The sequence below is a fragment of the Papaver somniferum genome, chromosome 9, assembly GCF_003573695.1.
Source record: "Papaver somniferum cultivar HN1 chromosome 9, ASM357369v1, whole genome shotgun sequence".
Classification (NCBI taxonomy): domain Eukaryota; kingdom Viridiplantae; phylum Streptophyta; class Magnoliopsida; order Ranunculales; family Papaveraceae; genus Papaver; species Papaver somniferum.
The window spans coordinates 185,258,148-185,271,400 of record NC_039366.1 but is presented as its reverse complement, the minus strand read 5'-3'; positions in this window follow the sequence as shown (position 1 = coordinate 185,271,400).

Genomic DNA, 13,253 nt, shown 5'->3' with positions numbered 1-13,253 from the left:
TCGAAGACTTGATAAACCAATCTGGCTCACACAGAAAAGTCTATTGAATAGATAAATTTGTCTCCCACAGATATACCTATGAGTTTTGTACCGTCTTTTGATAAATCAAGGTGATCAGGAACCAATTGATATACGGTACTTATATTCCCGAAGAACAGCCTAGAAATATCAATCACCTCACAATAAATTTAATCGTATGGTAGCGAAACAAGATATTGTGGAGTCACAAACGATGAGACGAAGATGTTTGTGACTACTTTTTATCTTGCCTATCGGAGATTAAATCTCGAGCAAATCTTAGAGAAAATAGTACTCAATCATGATAGAAAACAGCAAGATCAGAACACGCCACTACAGAGAAAATAGTTGGGTCTGGCTTCACAATCCCAATGATGTCTTCAAGTCGTTAACCTACTGGGTTTTGGAAAAACCTAAAGTTAAAGGAGAATCGACTCTAGTCGCTAGTATCACACTGGAGGTGTGGGGATTAGGTTTCCCAGTTGCTAGAGTTCTCCCTTATATAGTTTTCAAATCAGGGTTTGCAATCAATGTTACCTTGGTAACAAAGCATTCAATATTCACTGTTAGATGAAAACCTGATTAGACTCAAGCTAATATCTTTCAACCGTTAGATCGAACTTAGCTTGTTACACACAAATGAAAAGTGACTTCATTTAGATATGAGTAACCGTACCTAAACGTGTACACCTTTGTTGGCTCAACAATAGCTAACCGAAGTTAGACATATGAACACTTTCATATCAACCTTGATCATCTTAACCATAACTAATTCAAATGACTCAAATGAAACTAGTTCTAGAGTTGTTCAATTTTTTTATATTCTCATAGAAGTATATAAGACACAATTGAACCAAAATAGATTTTGATTCACTCGAATGAATTCATGAACATTATAGTCACGGTTTACAAAAGATTGCGTTCCTTATTATATAAATGTATTAGTTCATGAACAAACCGATTATAAAACACAAGCCTCTAACCCGGTGCATACGCACCGGATGGATAACATAAGTTTGAAAATATATCTATGTGAAGTCTCTGAAATCTCTTTTACTAAGTGCAATCACTAAGAAATATCAGAGGAAGTATGATGGACACCTTATTCATTTTCTCCGTATGAATTAAAATAAACATTCTTCTATACGTTCCGACATTAATATTAGCTTGTGCAACTGTTAAATAACCAAGCCGAAAGGGAAATACCTTTTAGCGTCAGTGGAGAGAATATCATGTTTTACTTCAACACCAATAGTAACGACAAACGTTTTACGTCGCAATGTATTGTTTTATAAAGACTCTTAACAAAGTTTGTGATTAAGAACACCACAATATTAAACATTTCATTCTAAAACAGTGTATATATTTTGTGAGTATGGTGGTATTGATCAGGCTAAAAAATCACTTCATTGGCGTTAATTTTTGCTTTAACACGTCTTAAGTCAAGACGGCGAACTATTTTTTACAGTTTCCTTTCACCATTCTTAAAATTATTTCCACTACAGGTAGAAAGAGAATTACATGTATAAATAAAGAGAATACAATTAGTTAATTATAGTGACTAATGTAGAGTTTGGCATTGGACGTTTGGAACTCTCTACAACCATGTAGAGTTAATTATGTTCTTTTTAAAACTCCAGCGTTGTGAACTGATATGAAATTCCATTTGTCGAACCTTTACATTTTCTCATACATGATGACGTTGCAGTTATTGTCATTGTTTCGAAGTAAGCACTATCACACACTAAGACCCCTTGAAGTTTCCCTGTTATTTCTTTCATTTCTCTTCTTTCTCGCTGTAAATTCTTCTCCTTTCTAGTTGGTCCGGTTGCGATTTCTTGTCTTTCTGATCGGAGTTTTTGTATACATACGTTTCCTTTCTCGTTGCTCCCTATTGTTTGTTTTCCAAGGACACATATGGAGAATCAAAATATGAACCTCTACATATTCATTAGCAAACAGTTCTGCAAGCAAGCCACTTTCATTAGCAAACTCTTACTGTTAATTGTACCAGTTACTATATGCTTTTCGAGAAAAAAAATTGAATTATCAATGGATGGTGATGGATACCTTTCTGAAAGAGGTTTACGCGAATACCTGTGAATCCATTATCTCATATACTTGTAGTATCCGAGAAATAAGCAACAGGGGACGCGTCGTTTGGAGTTTAGAGAACTTGGAATGTTTCGTTAGTTTGTCATTCTGAAAGCGCAAACTAAATAGTGCCGGTTAGGATTTCCAAAAGATATGTTGCTTGGGAAATGGTAATATTGTTCTCCGAGGATGTCTCTAAGAACCCTGTTTCTGAAAGGATTTCAATACGTGACTGATATGAAGAGGCATGTTTTTTTTTCGCATAATAAGTGTCCGTTGACATGGCGTTCACATCGCACAATATGTGCTGACATGGCGCTGACATGGCTTCACCAAAATCAATAGTGATTATGGTGCTGACATGTACCGATTTAGGGTCCCTAATTATAAAGAAAGATAACCCACTCAAGTATGCAAACAGGTACGTATACCTAAGTAACCGGGCTTCGACTGTGTTCGCCAGTATGCAAACGGGCACGCATACTGTCGTACACTTCCAAGTTTCAGTTGAATCCAGTACGCGTACAGGTACGCATATTGTAGTACCCGGACTTCAACTGACTTCGCCAGTACGCGTACAGTACGCATACTCTAGCTCCCGGACTTTACCTGACCTCGTCAGTACGTATACGGGTATGCATACTACATTCCGGTCTTGGATCAACACATATGCAAGTACGCATACTGTGCACATAATCCAATTATGGTTAAGTGTTCTAAACTCCCATTTCAATCATTGAAACATTCTTAGAAGACGACAGTAGCTGTCGCACACAAACTATTAGCTTCAAAGCAATTTTCAAGTGATCGAATGATCAATACGAAACATTCTGAGTCTACATCAAATGACTGTCTCACACAAATCATGTAAGATGTTACAAGGCGATTTTCACATGATCATCTTTTGACTTTCGTCAAGAATATAAAATGAACTTGGTTAAAGCGAAAGCTTACCAACACATATTTCGAGAAATATGTAAGCGAGTTAAACTTAACTCGAAATATCAAATGTGTATAATCGAATTCTATATACCTATACGACCTTTGTCTCAAATAGGAGATAGAGTAGTTAGATTTTTGAGTGATAGATGAGTTCAAGTCTCCACATACCTTTTGTTGATGAAGTTCCACAATCTCCCCTTAGTAGTTTTTCGTCTTCAATCGATGAACGCCGTGAAGTCTAATGCCCAACTACACTTACTATCCTAATCCGAGACTTATCTATAAGTAGACTAGAAATCAAGACTTATAGTTTTGGCAACTAAACTTGACAACAAGCTTGAGATACCAACGCTTGTGAGTTCGACCGAGAAGTGCTCTAACATAAAGCTTACCAACCTTCTAGAGGTCCCTTTGTCACCATATCAATTCATAATATGCAAGGAGTCATTTTGTAGATTTTTAATTGATGATGAAATGAATCATCTTATAAATGACATCAGAGTCAGCAAAGATGCTCCAAGCATCTCCCTTTGTTGATGTTGTTTGATCTTTACTGGGGCTTCTCTAAACGAAGCTAACAACTTTATGATTAAGCACTTTAGTGATATTTATGGTCAACGTCATCAATTTCCATAAATTTGGATTTTTTTTAGTAACAATTTCACCCTGATATTAAACCAAGCTGGCAGATCTATTTTAGTGCAACATGTCCTAAAAGATTCTCCATTTACATTTTCATTAGGCCTGACATTGTGTCTAACAAAATGGAGCAGTTTCAAAGAGATTTTTGTTAGGGTAACTTGAGACCAGGATGTTTGTATATGGAGAAATGGGAAAAAATAAAAATATCATAAGTTACAAGGAGGCTTTGGATTTATATACCTGATTTTCTTTTTTAATCTGGATCTTGTTATTAAAGTTGCTTGCAATCTTTTGCATTCCACTGAGGCTCTTTGGGTGGTTATTCTCATATGTGAATATTTTAGTAATGGAAACCCTTTGCATTATAAGGATAATAAATATAGTTCTTTTGTGTTGAAAAACATATGTTCTTATATTGATATCATTAAAATAAAATAAAATAAAATCCAATGGGAGGTTAGAGATGATAATAGTACACATGTTTTAACTGATAATTGGATTAGTAATACTAGTCAACCTCTTTATTATAGCTATCTAAATCCCAAGTATTGTGTCTCTAGGTTCATAAATCAGGATACTAAGAGTTAAATTCCTAGTGTGGTGAATTCTTTTTTCACCCCTGATAATGCCCAAAAAATCCTCAAAATTAGGATCCTCATTCGGGTCATGATGGGCTTATTTGGAAGCATACCAAAAATGGCTTGTTTAATGTGAAATTTGATTGCATATGAAATGCCCCATATTCAAAATTATCAAGTTGTTAACCTTGTCTTTAGATCTTTACGGAAGATGGTGATGCTGCTAAAAGTTCAGCTCTTTGTCTGGAAATGTTATGAGAATATTCTGGCAACTAAAGTCAAATTGTCTAGTTATAATGCTAATCATAATTTCTATTACAACATGTGTGCTTCTGGTAACCCATAAACCACTAAATATCTTTTTCTCATATGAGACTTTGATATGGCTGTTTAGTCTTTTACTCCTTATTATACTGACATTGTCATTAATAATTGGATTCTCAAATGGATCCGTGGTGACCAATTCAGGGATGAAGCTCCCGATGTGCTCTTTATATCCCGAAGTATTTGGAGAGACATATGTTTTCACATCTTTCAGAGGAAAAACCTAAACCATCGAACTACAGCGTGGTTGACTTTAAAATTAGTGGACGACTCTAACTACTACTTGTCTGGTTCTGTCAATCAGGATTGTTAGAGCATTGCTCGGTCGAACTCGCATGCGTTGCTATCTCAAGCATGTTTGTCAATGTTAGTGATCAAAACTATAATTCTTCATTTCTAGTCTACTGTAGATAAGGTCTCGGACTAGGATAGAAAGTGCAGTTGAGCTCAAGAACTCCATGGCAATCATCATATAAGACGAAGGACTACTCAAGGAACCGGTGGATCTTCATCGACTAAAAGGTATGTGGAGACTTGAACTTATCTATCACACAAAAGTCTATTTATCTCCTATCTTGAGACAAAAGTCGTTTTGCTACATAGACTTAGATTATACACATTTGCTATTTTGAGCTGAGTTTGTCTCGCCTATCTATTTCTCGAAATATGTGTTGGTAAGCTTTCGCTTTAACCAAGTTCATCTTTACCTAGTGACGAAAGTCATGACAAGTTTCAATCACTTTGGAAATTGCTAACTTTGACGACAAATAGTTTGTGAATAACAACTATAGAATATCAACGTCCTCTGAAAATGTTCCAATGATTGAAATGAGAGTTTACATTATATAACCATTGGAGGATATAAGAATTGTTGTGGAAACACATATATGTATAAGTCTTTATTCCTTGAACCGAAGTTTGAGAACTTTTTTTGATCAAGAGAACCGGCATGGTGGCGTGAGCCAAGTCCGCGAATTGGCAGAAGTTCTCGACCCGAGAATTTCTGCTGGAGTTTGTGAACTCCATCCGGGAACTTAAGTCTGCGAACCCAGTCTGCGAACTTGAGTAGGTTATATCTAAAAACGATGTTTGTGAACTTATTCTTATATAAACGAAGGAATGCAAATGCAACCGTGGCTATATAGTTCATGAACCGATTCGAATGAATCAAATCGTTTTTGCTTCAATTGTGTCTTGTGTAGTTACATAAGATTTCCTTGTAATTGAACAACTCTCTAACTAGTTCATTCGAGTCACTTGAAATAGTTATGGTGAAGAAGAATATGGTTGATATGAAAGTGATCATATGGCTAACCATTTGGTTGACTATTATTGAACCAACAAATGTACAAGTTTGGGTACGGTTACACAAGCCTAGAAACGTGCATTTCATTTGTGTGTAACAAGCTAGTTTTGGATCTAACGGTTGAAAGATATTAGCTTGAATCTAAATCAGGTTTTCATCTAACGGTGAATATTGAATGCTTTGTTATCAAGCTAACATTGATTGCAAACCCTGATTTGAAAGACTATATAAGGGAGAACTCTAGCAACTGGGAAACCTAATCCCCACACCTTCTGTGTGATACTAGTTGTGCTAAGCTAGAGTCGATTCTCCTTTAAACTTTGGTTTCTTCTTCTAAACCAGGTTAACGACTTAAAGACTTCATTAGGATTGTGAAGCCAGACCGATACTACTTTCTCGTAGTTGTGTGATCTGATCTTGTTGTTTCTATCGTACGAGTACAATTGTAATAATTGGATTGAGATTGATATCTCCGATAGGAAAGATATAAAAGAAATCACAAACACTTCATCTCATCGTTTGTGATTCCACAATATCTTTTTCGCTGCGTCTGTTAGAGCATTGCTCGGTCGAACTTGCATGCATTGCTATCTCAAGCATGTTTGTCAATGTTAGTGATCAAAACTATAAGTATTGATTTCTAGTCTATTATAGATAAGTTTTGGACTAGGATAGAAAGTATAGTTGAGCTCAAGGACTTCATGGAGATTCATCATACAAGTAGAAGAACTACTCAAGGAACCGGTGGAACTTCTCGACAAAAAGGTATGTGAAGACTTGAACTTATCTGTCACTCAAAAGTCTATCTACTTTATCTCCTACTTCTTGAGACAAAAAGTCGTATGCTATTGTTTATGGGTGAAAATCGTTTCTGTCAATTTTGGTAATTCCGGTAAGTGAGTGAGAAACAGATCTAAATCCTAAACAAATGTGCACGTGAGTACTTTAGATTCGAGAGATCAATCTGTACAACTCCGTCCTAAACCAAGAAATGGCCGTTCCGGATTTGCTTCGGTCATAAAGAGGAGGATAAGGGATGGTTTAGGGAGGGAAGCGAAGAGAGTGTTGAGACCAGAACAGTTCTGGAGGAGTATTACTTGACTTGTATCAGAAGGTGAAAGCTTTTGGGAAAGCTAGCAAAGTTGCCTTTCTGAGTATTGTATTTCTCCTGACCAAAAACCTGTTGTCTTGGTGGAAATAGGTAAGACCTATTTATACAAGTCTAAGTGAAACATACTCTGGCCTCGTAAGAAAAAGAAACGGATGAGTTAAATGGGAAGAAGTGGTAACGCCTGGTATTGATGGAATTGATGTTTCATAATGAAAGAGCGTTTCACCATTACTTCCTACATTTACTAACCGTTTTATTCTTAATTAATACACTGTCTTGAAACGGGCATTTGTGTACGCCGCACGCTGTAAACCGCCAAACCAAAACCCTAAAGAGCATCCCCCAGTTTGTGACATGTATTGATGTCTCGAGTGTTTTCATGGAAAACGTGTAGCATGTCGCTGGTGTTTGATAAGTTGAGCTTCAGAGATGTGCCGGCTTAGTGGCGACCTTCGTCGGTCGAGATTTTGCATCTTAAGAAAAATCATGGCCTTTGATGTAGGCGCGGCATGCCAAAGTTCAAGGGTTGCACGGCATGTGCCAATGGTTTTTGCGGAATGCCTTGGCTGTAGGTTGCACATCGGGTGCAAGTGGTAATTCCAAAACGCAAGTGTTTCATGGCATGTGCCAATGGCGCGCTTAGCGTCTTTGGTCATAGGTTTGCACGGCTTGGCATGCTAGGTTGCAAGGGTCGCCCGGCATGTGCCAATGGCGCGCGTGGCGGCTTGGCACTAGGTTTGCACGGCTTGGCATGCTAGGTTGCAAGCGTCGCTTGGTATGTGCCAATGGGGCGTGTGGCGGCTTGGCACTAGGTTTGCACGGCTTGGCATGCTAGGTTGCAAGCGTCGCTTGGCATGTGCCAATGACGCGTGTGGAGGCTTGGCCCTAGGTTTGCACGGCTTGGCATGCTAGGTCGCAAGCGTCGTGGCTTGGCCCTAGGTTTGCACGGCTTGGCATGCTAGGTCGCAAGCATCGCTTGGCATGTGCCAATGGCGCGTGTGGCGCAATGATTGTGCGACTTTGGTTTTGGCATAGTTGTCATGATGCGCAACGATTTTGCGGCTTTGGTTTTGTCATAGTTGCCATGATGCGCAGCGATCGTGCGGCTTTGGTTTTGGCATAGTTGTCATGATGCGCAACAATCATGCGGCTTGGTTTTGGCATGGTTGCCATGATGCGCGGCGATTGTGCGGCTTTTGTTTTGGCATAGTTGTCATGATGCGCAACAATTGTGCGGCTTAGGGTTTTGTGTGTCGAAACCCTAGTTTGGCATTTGAAAAAAAAGATACCCTGGTAATTTTTTACGTAAGTGCATTAAATGTTCTAATAAATGTGTTTAGCGTCACCGGTGACGTCATGATATGCGTAAGGTTTTACGATTTTACCCCTTGTTTAAAAACCACGATCAACATTAGGTCCCCTGCTAAGCTTGGAACAGGGGCCTTGTTGCAAGGTAAGCATAAGATGGTGACAGACGAGGATAGAACTGAGACAGTAAGTCGTGAAAAAGGGCTCAGGAGACTTGTCTGACCTTTTTTTCGAGATGTAAGTAGAATTCGCAATCCTTGCATCTGGTAGCTTTGTATAAATCCCAGTCGTTTATATGTCTTTGTGGTCAGGCTTTGGAACGCGAGGCGGAGCTGCTAGCATAGACTGGGTGTGAAAGGGACTTTTCAGTATTAATGAGTCTGGAATGGGCGTGGTCGTTTGGCAGAGCATGGCGTTGGAAAGCATGGTTTGGCGCGGATTGGCAGCTGGCGCGGATTGGGAAGCTAGCGCGGATTGGGAAGCTGGCGCGGATCGGGAAGCTGGCGCGGATTGAGTGTTTCGTGGGACCGGTGCTAGCAAGGAGGGTGCGTGCGTTTTTGGAAGCGGCCAAGCTTGCTATTGCGGGCCCGACTGCCTTTCTCCATGCACGACTTTGAAAAGGGAGTCATTCCTTTATTTGGAGTCCTCAAATATCACGCCTATAAAAGGGGTCGTCTGCCTTTTATTTCACGCCTTTGTTTCTTCATACCTTCGCGCTAACAAAGTGGTAATGCGAGCTAACATTCCAGGTATGTCTTCCGCGCTCCTTCTCAAATTAGTTCTTCCTTGTCTCCCTTTTTTTTGGTGCAAAAAACCTAGCTGTAGGCGTGCCTTTTCACAAACTTGTAGAAATATTGTCATTCTGAGTTGGTACGAATCCGTATGAATCTCAGCCGTAGGTATGTTTTGCATGAACTTGTAGTGGAATTTAGGCGCGGATGCTATAGTGATGTTCGTCGTCCCAATTATTGTGCGAAGTAGATGCGCATGAGCATTATTATCACTTTCTCGTGAAAATTAACATTTAGGGTTTCCCCCTTTTCTGATATGGCTGTGTGTGGTTCCCTTTGGTGAGGTGTGCCCATTCAGCTGGGCGCAAACCCTTTACTGCGCAAAGTGGTGATGCAGAGTCCGTCAGTCCCGATTTCTCTTGCATGCGAAAAAAATTACTTTGGAATTGCGTTCGGGACGACTCTCTTGTGTCTGATGAAATAATTTCCATGTACTTTCCGTGATAATCTTTCTTCGTATTGCTCTTTTGCAGTTGTCTCGGAGGTGAAATCAGCGTAAGAGAATTTTTTGTTAGGATGTCAACAATTTCTTCCATTCCAAAGGATGTGGGTAACTCCAAGCCAAGAATAGATGATGAGTTCTTCACAATGTCTGCTACAGTTAGAAGAAATGATCCCCAGTATGTGTCGATTCTCTTGACTGGTTCTGAAAGTGAAGGAGAGGCTCGGTCGGTTCGTCTAGGAAGTGTAATAAGGTTTTGTATTCATAGAAATGAGTACCTCGCTTCCCCTATTAACTTTAAGACTAGTGTAATCCCGTTGAGTCTTCTTGAGAAGTGGACGTGATTTATGCTGAGCCAGAGATGCGGGAGGGCCAGCTTAACCAAGGCGCAGATTGTTGATGCTGTTACGGCTTCCGCAGTTCTTCAGATCAGGAAAGATATTCCGGGCTTGGTTGCTTTTATTTCCAGATGGTGTCCAGACACTCATACGGCCATATGCAGGTGGGGTGAAATGACTATTTCCTTGGAGAGTGTGGACGCCTTGCTGAATCTTCCAGTATTAGGTAGTCTCGATATCAAGTTGTCTGCAGAAAAAGAAGAAATGCACGCCATTCTGGTTGCGAAATCCAAAGGATTCGTTCGGAAAGAGAATGAGACGGGAGGTTTCTATGGCTGGTGGGTGTCCCAGTGGTTTCCGGATGAGTTGGAGCCGAATCATAAGAATAGTCTTCTCCATGTTGCGGCGTTTCTGGTTCTTTGGTTATCCAGAGATATCTTCGACGACGGCTCGGGCAAGAAAGAGATAAGACAAGAACTTATCAAATTTGACGTAAATCTGGTCGTTATCCCTGTTGGCTGCCTGTTTCTTGGTTATCTGTACACGCATCTGGATCAGTTGGTTTCGGATATGCGCGCTTCGAATGGTTACATGAAAGTAGATTCGTATGTTCATGCCGCTTTTCTTCAAGCGTGGTTGTGGTAGCATTTCGTAAAGTATGCTCCAAAGCCGTTGGCGGTACGCCCTGAGCCTTGGGGTGGCTTCAGAATAATGTGTTGGTCGAATAGGCATCCAATGGTTGGTTCGAACCTGGTTAGCTTCCTTGATAATTTGCATATCATCAATTTTCGCCCATTGGCTCCGTTGCATGAGTCCATAACTCAGATCGGCACCTTTGCTCCTGCGCCAGGCATGTCTTTATCTTCTGACAAAGCGGATACGAGCGTTGGAGAGATGACGTTTATGCGAAGTTGCGTTCCTGGTCACATGCCGTCTTTCTTTCGAGAATCTTGCACAGTGGTATCCTACAACATTGATAGGGCGGCTAGGCATATGGGTTTCGATCAAGGGGTCCCACATGTTTGTCAGCCGGTTGTTCCAGAAGTTTCATGTCTAACTGTTCTCGATGCTACGGTTTTGGAGTCGGGAAAAAGTCTCCCTTTCCTGCTTGCGGAACGAAGTCCAACAACCTCTAAGTATAACATATTCTGGAAGGATGAATTTCTTGCTTTTCACGGGTTTGTGAATGACGTGGTAGAAAATCGCCACGGTAAGCCTTCTCCCGCGGTTTTGGCGGAGCATCCACTACTGAGATATCCTTCTTCAACCAAGCGAAAATCGGTTAGACCGAGTGCAGATAGTCCTCAGGCAAAGGAGCGAAGGTCTAAGAATCGTGCAGGCGGTTTCCAGTCAGACTCCTCAGCTCTACCGTCCTTTAGTTCATCCAACATGCGGGTATGTATGATTTTTCTTCTTGACCTTGATTAGATCGCGTATGTCTTCATTTCTATTCTGAATATCTGTCCTTGCATCTCGTCCAGGGTCTCAACAGTACAAACGTTTTCACTAAGCTCGCCACTAGCCGGAAAGCGTCCCTCCCTCGGACAGAGGGTGGTGATGTTGAGTATGTCGATGGGGAAGTTGAGAAGGATGAAAGCTCAGGGTCCGGCGATGGTGAGAGTAATTCTTCCAATAGTAGTGCTGAATCCTCCTCTGTTCGATCTGAAGACGAATCGGTAAGCCACACGTTTCCCCCCAAAAAAAAATCCGTGGCTTTGCAGGATGAATCTGATTCTGAGGATGACCCTGAGAAGGATAAGGTGGAGATGCAGCTTTGTATCTAATTGTAGCAGCCGCACCGGGCGATCTTGAGATGGATGTGGATCAAAATGAGAACGTCGTTGCTGTTCAGACAATGAAAAGCACTCCGGTAGCCACAAGCGCAATTATTGTTGGGAGTCCTTTGTCAGTCGCTGTTGTAGTTGCGGGCGCCCTTTTCGATCCCTCGTACCTGGCTCCTCATCGGGATCACGTGCTTATTGGAGGATTCAGCGTGCCAGCCAGACACGCAGAATTATATACTAAGATATGGGAGAACCACGACCATATTTCCACAACCAAGCAAATCACTTGTCGGTACGCGTTGGTTAAACGTGTGAAGGAAATTCTTTCTTCGATTGACGACATGCGCAACGTGACTGGTGATATTGTTTCTGGGGATGTAATCTAAAGCTGGAGGTTCCATCGTGATATGTGCATGAAGTTCGAGTTCAATGCTCCTTGGTTTGTTAAGAGTTTCTCTGAGGTTGAAAAGTTGTTGGCCGAAGCGGTGGAGAGTCCTTCCGAGGATACGGTGAAGAAGCAAGAAGCGGAAATCGCAAAGCTGTCCAGGGAATTAATGTTGAAGAGGGCGGCACTTCAAAATGCAAAGGAGTTTCTTACCAAGAGAAGCCATTGTTGGAAAATTTCCCCTGACTTTTCTCTGTCTTTTCCAGACTTTCGCTTAGATTCTTCTTTTCTTTTCTTTAAAAGGCACACTGAGTGCTTGGTTTAGAGTCTGACTGGTTTTGATAGACAATTGGTATTTTATGAGGATATTGGGTTATTTTGAAATGAATGGTTTTAATAGTATTACTCTGATTATGACTTGTGAATAGGATATTGTATCTATGAAAGTGTGTATCGGTAATTGTCACAAGATAAGCACAGTATGACGGTTTTCGTCGAGAATCCTAAAAGAATGAATTGTATATTTCGCCTATTCTAGACTTAGTCAGTTTTCTAGGTCTCCTGATGAAAAAGGGATCCTCCGTGTGTAAGATCGAGTTTTGTGGGGAAGCACCACGACGATTGTGGAAAGTCCCCTGTCATTTTGAGTCACTTGATAACTGGATTGTTTACTTTCGGTTTCTGTGAAGTCCCCAGTGGTCTCTTGCGGTTTGCGACTGGTAACCAGGTTGTCTGGTAGTCGAGTTGTGGATCCCTGAACTGATCGCTTGCTTCTGCTGTCCTAATGCCTGGATCGAAATAGGAGATCAAGGATTGAAAAATGACATTGTAACCGAAAGATCAACCCTCCCACTGTGGTCGCCAATTGTTTATGGGTGAAAATCATTTCTGCCGATTTTGGTAATTCTGGTAAGTGAGTGAGAAACAGATCTAAACCCTAAACAAATGTACTGCACGGGAGTACTTTAGATTCGAGAGATCAATCTGTACAACTCCGGCCTAAACCAAGAAATGGTCGTTCCGGATTTGCTTCGGTCACAAAGAGGAGGAGAAGGGATGGTTTAGGGAGGGAAGCGAAGAGAGTGTTGAGACCATAACAGTTCTGGAAGAGTATTACTTGACTTGTATCAGAAGGTGAAAGCTTTTGGGAAAGCTAGCAAAGTTTCCTTTCTGAGTATTGTATTTCTCCT